Source organism: Camelus bactrianus, chromosome 10 (genome assembly GCF_048773025.1).
Source record: "Camelus bactrianus isolate YW-2024 breed Bactrian camel chromosome 10, ASM4877302v1, whole genome shotgun sequence".
Taxonomy (NCBI): domain Eukaryota; kingdom Metazoa; phylum Chordata; class Mammalia; order Artiodactyla; family Camelidae; genus Camelus; species Camelus bactrianus.
In genome coordinates this window covers 12371292-12379186 of record NC_133548.1, presented here as the reverse complement: position 1 = coordinate 12379186, position 7895 = coordinate 12371292, and the positions used below count along the sequence as shown (strand labels likewise).

At 38.9% G+C, this 7895-nt stretch overlaps 1 pseudogene; it reads left to right on the top strand.

Moving 5' to 3' along the window:
• The first annotated feature begins 6968 nt into the window (after positions 1-6968).
• LOC141578940 (olfactory receptor 5AK2-like) lies at positions 6969-7895 on the top strand (annotated as a pseudogene).

Genomic DNA, 7895 nt, shown 5'->3' with positions numbered 1-7895 from the left:
CATTGTCAATAATATTGAGTGGATTCCAGTAAATTATCAAACCTGAGGGTGATTGTGGAGACCCCTTATTTGCAGCCAGGTACAAATGCGAGCAGCTCTGATGACCCTTGACTTTTGACTATTGTCTGAACTGACATCAGCCCTATGGGAACTGTTCCCACAGACTGTACAGTTTGTTAATCTCTCTGAAGGGGGCTATTCTAAGTGGCTCAGAGAGGAGCAGGAAGAGTGAGGTACAGAAGGACAAAAGCAAGGAAAGGGTGAATAACTAGCTGCCTTACACCCTGGGACCTGGACCTCAATCCCACAGGGGACTTTGGTAAACTACGTAGAATGTCTCCACAGCTGTCCCTCTGAAGGACAACAGCTGAAGACAGTAATTTGCTTCCCCTCCCCCATTGCTTGGTGGTCACCCAGCATCTTCCACAGCTTCTGAGATACTCCTGAGAAGCAGGGAGCAGAGGTGCCACAGGAAGCCTGCCCCGGGCAGCACAGACACGGCCGCACACACGGATGCACTGAAACCCAGTAGCTGAGGGTCTGTGGTGCGGGACAGAGATTTCTGCTGCTCCGTGTAACACAGTTCACGCCAACGCAATGGAAGTAGAAGTCCGCTAGATGTGGGCAAAGCTTTTCTCTTCCTGGTCAAGAGTGTGCATGTGGTTGTCACTCTGTCCTGGATCTTTACCTCCAGGACTCCTCTCACCTGCTTTGAAAGGGTGTGTGATGTCTGGCACCGTAGCAGACATGATAGACAGTGAGGCAACCAGCATGTGGGAGAGACCAAGCACATCACAGAAGTGTGAGTCCTGACTTCCAGGCTGTTGCTATAAGTCCTTGTTTTTATAAAAGTAGCAGTCAAAGTAAGTTGGATTTTTATCTACTCACAGTGGAACACATTCTTAACTGAGACGCTAGTCCTGCAATAAGGAATACTGAATGTCAGTTCACCAGACTTTGGCAGTAAGTCTCCTAGAGACAAGAAGCTACAGGCTCATTGAATCTAGCTTTCACCTTTCATTGAATAAAGCTCTAACTCTAGCAGCAATATAGCCAAACACTCCTCAAACTCTTGTATTCCATAGATTGTTACCTGAAATATTCTGAAGTTATGAAGTGTCACAGGATGAATGGGTGTCTTTAGCCAGCACTGATTTTTTTTTAATATAAACATTATTAGACAAAAAAAAAGGAATCAAGAGTAAAATTTTACTTCAAATTTAAAAAATGATCAAAGTAGTAATATAAATAATTATTTAAGTAGTAGTAACTCAATTTGTTACATTAGGGACATAGGGACTTAAATTTAGATTAGCTTTGGATTTCTTTTTTCCAGATAGCTATGTTTGTTGCTGAACATCATGACAAGGTCAGTTTTCTAGACTTGAAGACAATTTTTTAAACATCGTAAAAATTGCTCAACTTGATTCATGGCAAGAAAAAAATTTTAAAGGAGTTGTTCTATCAACAAAGCAACACACAAAAAGTCCCTGATGACAGTAACATGATTAAATGTACTTCTCTAGAGAAAACTTAAATGTTCTTCAGCTGAAAATAGCTACTGAACATTGTTTATTCCAATTCCATTACAGCCCCTGGAAGCCCAGGTTCTCAAGGGAGCAAGTATTGATCCCTCAGGCTCCAGCTTTAAGCTCCCCAGTTAGAAGGAAGCACACAGAGAGCCTGGTGGCCATCAGTCTGTACCAGTTGCAGAAAGAAAATCTGGATGCAGCCCCAGTGTAAGTAAAACAAAGCACAGCCTATTTTTCAAAATGAGCCATGTGTCCTCCCACTGTGTGCTGGAAACGGTGGAGCCAAGGGGTCAGAGACAAAGTTCTAGTAAGTTTCAGCCAAGACCAGGGGTAATCACTTCTCCCTGGTGACACAATGGAAATGGAGTGAGGGACCTGAATTGGATTGAGTGGATGTGAATGAACAAATGATTGAAAGATTAGACAAACAAATGAATGAATGAACAGTATATGGCTTTAGTGTGTTATTTGCATATGTTATGACCAGTTTTGAGTCCCATTCGAAGCATGACCGTCAGCTGGGAAATTTACATAAATCACATCAGTGACTTGAGGTCACATCATTAAGAAGCAGATTTTACTTCTTTCCCTTTTTCTTCCTTCTTAAAACAATAAAGCTATTTCAAAATGAAAAGCTGATGAAGTTTACAAGTTTAAAGACCCTCTCTCCATTCCTGTGACAAAGGATAGCCATTAAAAGTTTGGTGTGAATCCTTCTAGAGCTTTTTCATTTATAAATAAAGAAAATGAGAAAAAGAGAGAATGGAGATTTTTTTTCAAGTTTATTTTAAGAGGGCCCACACTGCATATAATTCTGCAACTTGCTCTGTTATCTGGCAATACGGTATGAGCACCTTTCCCTAAGAGTGTTTATTCCTCATGTGTATTGATTGATAATACGAATCTACTCTGACTTATTTAACTATATTTCCAAACTTTTGCCATTGTAATCAGTGTCGCAATGAGCACTATTATCTTCTAAGTGATTCTGTGTAGAACTGAGGCTGAGGGGGTGACGTCATTTGTCTCTATGAAGTAGTGGGATCAGAATTCAAACCCAGGTGCTTTCTGCTGCACAATGCTGAATGTAAGTGAAGCTTTGGAGTCTCCAGGATTCAGTACAGATTAAGCCTGTTCAAAATACTTGTGTTCTTGTCTTGTGTGTGTGTGTGTGTGCGTGCATGTGTGTTGTGTTGTGTCCTTTGTACTGGTTTTTGCATAACTCTTGAAAAATGTCATGTCATACATTTTACTCTAATTCAAAAGGATTAAATTAATATGGTAAATGTCATTATCTCATCAAGATTCTAGTTTAAGTGGACACACGACCAATGCTAGCTTCCTCTGACAAGTGCTTCCACACACTGGATGGGAGCCTCCTTGAAAGGGTTGCAGTTAAGAAGCTGTTTTACAATAAATTTACCTCAAGAGGCAGCTCACACACACTTACTGGCCTTTAGCTGTCACTAAATGTCAAAAGAGGAGAATTGTTTCTTGTTCTGGCACCGCAGAGTTACCCCACTCTGTTTATTTCTCAAGATGTTTGAGAGAACCAGATTGCCCACATCCCCACAGGTGGGTTTGCTATACTCCCCACCTCTAAAGGCACCTTCTTACCCCAAACTCACACTCCCGTCCATTGAGCTACAGCCCTGCCCAGAGTTACCCACATCGGAGTGAGGAGCCCTCTACTGAGGTGTGGGGGTGGGGTTTGTCTTTGTGACAAAATATTTAAGATGCATAAAAATATATTTAAAATAAGGTAGCAACCATTGATGTACCAACATGTAAGTTCCCCAACTTCCTTTTCAGTACCCAGCATTCCGTGTAAGAAATGTGTCCACATGGATGTTGTGGCACCAGTTCACTGAATTCTCACTGATTTATTAATAGTTCTTATTTTTTTCTATATTCGAGCACACTGCTAGGAGTATTCTTCTGTGTATATATTTATATGTACCCGTATTCATAGATACCCTTACGTGTGTGTGTGTCTGTGTAGCCTGTAAATTTATCTAGAATATGTACCTATAGTTGAAATTCTGGATCAAAAGAAGGTGTATATTTAATTTTATTAATATTTCCAAGTATGTCTCCAACATGACCATTCTAATTTACCTTCTGGCCAGAAATACGTGAGTGTACATTCTAACCTAAACTTTGCATTTTAGACTGAGGACTATAGAATAGTATTTCAATGTGATATTAATATAATTAATAATAATTATCTGATAACTGATGAGCTGTGCGTATATCCATATTTCTATTGGCCATTTAAGTCTCTCCTATAATGATCCTGATTATACATTTTGTGAATTTTTCACGTGGGGCAGTTTACAGAAATTACTTAAATGTACTGGATACTAATTCTTTGACCTTTATATGTGTTTCAAATAAATTTACCTGAGTAAAATTTTAGTAATTACCAGGTCTCTTCTCTTTCATAATATTGGTGTTTTTAAGTTAGATATCGTTGAATTTTCTGTGTTTTATGTTTTATGCACTCAGGTCTTATTTAGATTTTTTACTGCGTAGTTAGGGGGAAGGTAGTCTGCTGTGTTTCACTCTCACAGCTTCACAACTTAAGTCTTTAATCCATTTGGAATTGATACAACGAGAAGTAGAAACACAGTGTAAGTCATTCATGTGTATAAACACTTCAGCGCCACGGTTTATGGGGCCATTTGCATTGTTGCCCGTGCCGCTGTTCTCATGCTTCAAGCTTCAGTGCCTTGTGGGCCTGTTTCTGGGCTTTCTCACAGTTCCATTGACCTGCTTGTCTCTCCTCACACCAGTGCCACACTGTCTCTATTATTGTAGCTTTATATTAAGTTCTGATTTCTGATAGGGCAAATCCCTCCCTTTTATCCATTGAAATTCTCTTAGCTATGTTTAGCTCTTTTCTCTTCCATATAAGTTTTATAAGCTTGTGAAGGTGAACATGAAATTCTCTCAAGCATTTCGCTGAAATTGCACTGAATTTGTAAACTAATATGAGGGGAAACATCACGTTGGTACAACTTGGTCATGACTGCTGCTGGAGAATACTTTGTCCCTGTTCCTGATGTTTCTCTCCTGCAAAAGGAGCTCAATCTGTGTAATCATGGCCACCCTGTCCCCATTTTATTCACTTGGTTCCTAGAAAGGTGGAGGGGCTTATCTGATTGTTAAATCTGAGAACAACCTGGCGCGCCCTGCTCTGCCCTCACCCTCAGGAGCAGCCAGGCTTCTGAAGCCCACGGGCCCCTGCATTTCAGAGGTGCTTCCCCACAGTGTGCAAGAGGGCTGCCCGCGTCACTGCCACCAAGACTGGGTGGATAAGCCTGTCTGCTTACGGTGTTCATTGGGAGCAAGCAACTTGACTAATAAAATTGAAGTCTTCCCCCAGGTGTCTGAAGGTGATATAATGGTCTCCATATATATACACTATCTTTTATTTCTCAACTTTTTCAAACCCTCGAAAAAGAAAAAAATAGCCATTCACTCAGAGCCTCTTTGAGATCCTAGCAATTGTTTGTTTATGAATGGATGGATTTGATTGTTGAATATGTATTTATTAAACACTGTTTGCATCTATTTTTACAAGTGAAAAGGTTCTAATATTCTTTTCTCAAACTTTAATTAGGTATCAAGGTTACATTAGCTTCATGAAATGTGGAGTGTTTTCTTTTGTGACTTACAGGAAAAGATTGTTTGATATTAGAATTATTTGTTCCAAAAACGTTTGGTAAAAAGTTCCTATACCATAATTGTGTCTAGAGTGTGTGTGTAAATTTTTAAATAAAGTCAAGTCAGTTAATGGTTTAAAAATCTTTAAATATTTTGCACATATACACACAGAGACACACACAGTGACTACTATCACTCTCCTGTTGCCTGCTTTTTTAAATAAATATTAAGAAAGTGCAAGTAAAATTTATTAAATTATACATATGATATAAATGCCATGATGCCACAGATACCATGTGCCAGTAACCTAAAATGGAAAAAAAAAAAAAACCTTTTACTATTGCTTTTTACTATCTTGGGGAAATGAACTAGGGAATGAAATTTACTTCTCAAAAGAACAAAACATAAATCAAAAAAAAAATGATAGTTATTATTTTAATTTAAGGATTACTGTTCTATGAAGGATGGTGTAGGCAAAATTAAAAGGTGATAAAATGTGAGGGAAATCTGTTAAGTCAAAAACTGACAAGGAATTCAAATCTTGGATAAACAAAGAATGTCTAAAATCAAGTCAATACAAACGTCTACAAAAAATATAAACTGGCAGTTTACCAAAAAAAAAATTAGAATCCCAAAATTCTAAGAACATTAGACAGTGATCCAATTTACTTGTCATTAAATGGAAAGAAAACAAATAGAAAGTATATAACACATTACACTTGTTTTTCCTGGCAAAAAAAGATTAGGAAAATACCAGTGTTCACTGGAAAGTGACAACATGGAAACCCCCACGCACAAATTGTAGGGATGTAGATGGTGTATGCATTATGAAGAGTGATCTGGAAAAAACGTGGTCAAGTTAAATGTGTGCACACCCCCAGACTCAAAAATGTTCTCCCAGGAATATACCCTAGAAAAATTTCACACTGAGTTCTTTGTAGTGGGAAAAAGTTGTAGGCAATCTGCTACCCATCACTAGGGAAGCTCATAGGTGCTTATATTGGATGGACACGTAGAGCAGCGCTACTCAGTGTGTGGTCCTTGGACCAGCACCTGTGCTTAGATTCTGCTTCTGCTCTATGATGAGATAACCACTGAAAGTGAGATCAATCATTTAAACTATCACAGAATTTTGACAATGCTGAGACCTTTTTATTGCATTTTATAAAAATACAGGGCCTCAACAGATTGGAAATTTTACAAAGAAAATTATCCTTTACCGTAATACCTTGATAAACACTTCCATAAAGGATTCTACAACTCCATGAGACCATCGTGGCAGAGAAGAGTTACTAAGGAAGGCAAAAGGATAAAATGAAAATATGGAGATAATTGTGAGCAAGATCATTTAGAAATCTATGGATATGTGAAGATTTCAAATATAATGCTTAGTATTTAAGCAAGTTGGGTTTCTAATTAAAATATAGTGAGCATAAAAGAAAGCATACTTAAATGTCTATGTATATTTCATTTGTTGCTGAATTGATAGATTTATGAAATACCAATCACTCTGCACCCTGAAAAACATAGATACCAAACCATGACAACTTCCCTCAACTGTAAATGAAAATATCTGAGTCAGGTGTCAAGGTTCAGTCTTTAAAATCTGAGTTAATTATGTCACAGAAAATATTCTCTGACCCCACTATGAGATTAGATGTTATACCATTTTCAATTCCAGAATTAGGTAGATGATCATGATGGTCTTAGCTTTCTCTGCTCTTCTTTCTTTGCGCCTTTTCAGCTAATATTTCATCTTTGCCAGCCATGGAACAAAACAATGGCACCAAAGTGACTGAATTCATTCTCCTGGGATTTGCTGGTCAACACAAGTCTTGGCATGTCCTCTTCATAGTATTTCTAGTGATCTATGTGCTCACCCTAGTGGGTAACATTGGCATGCTCCTACTCATCAAGATTGAGTCTTCCCTTCACACCCCCATGTACTTTTTCCTCCAAAACTTGGCTTTTGTTGATCTCTGTTATGCATCTGCTATCACTCCCAAGATGTTGCAGAATTTGATGAGCAAAATAGATTCCATCTCATTCGTAGGATGTATAGTGCAACTCCTTGTCTATGGTACTTTTGTAACAAGTGACTGCTTCATCCTGGCTGCTATGGCGGTGGACCATTACGTGGCCATCTGTAACCCCCTCCACTATGCAACAGTCAAGTCCCAGAGAGTCTGCGTTCAGCTCTTAGTTGTCTCATACTTCATGGGTTTCCTAAATGCTTCTGTAAACAAGTTTTACTTTCTCACTGAACTTTTGCAAATCCAATAAAATTAACCACTTTTTCTGTGATGAACCCCCAATTGTTGCCCTCTCCTGCTCCAATATTTACTTCAGCGTCACGCTACTAGCAGCCTTTGTGGGGTTTAACTTGATGTTCACTGTAGGCGTTGTCATCTTTTCCTACATATTTATCCTGGCTGCCATCCTGAAGATCTCTTCTGCTGCAGGGAAGAAAAAAGCCTTCTCCACGTGTGCCTCCCATCTGACAGTGGTCACCATTTTCTATGGGACGCTCTCTTACATGTATCTGCACCATAGTACCATAGAGTCTCAGAGCAAGAAAAAATGGCTTCTGTGTTTTATGGTGTTATGATCCCCATGTTAAACCCCCTCATCTACAGCCTGAGAAACCAAGACGTGAGAGAAGCCCTGAAAGGGGTTGGAAAGAAGTTCTTCTAG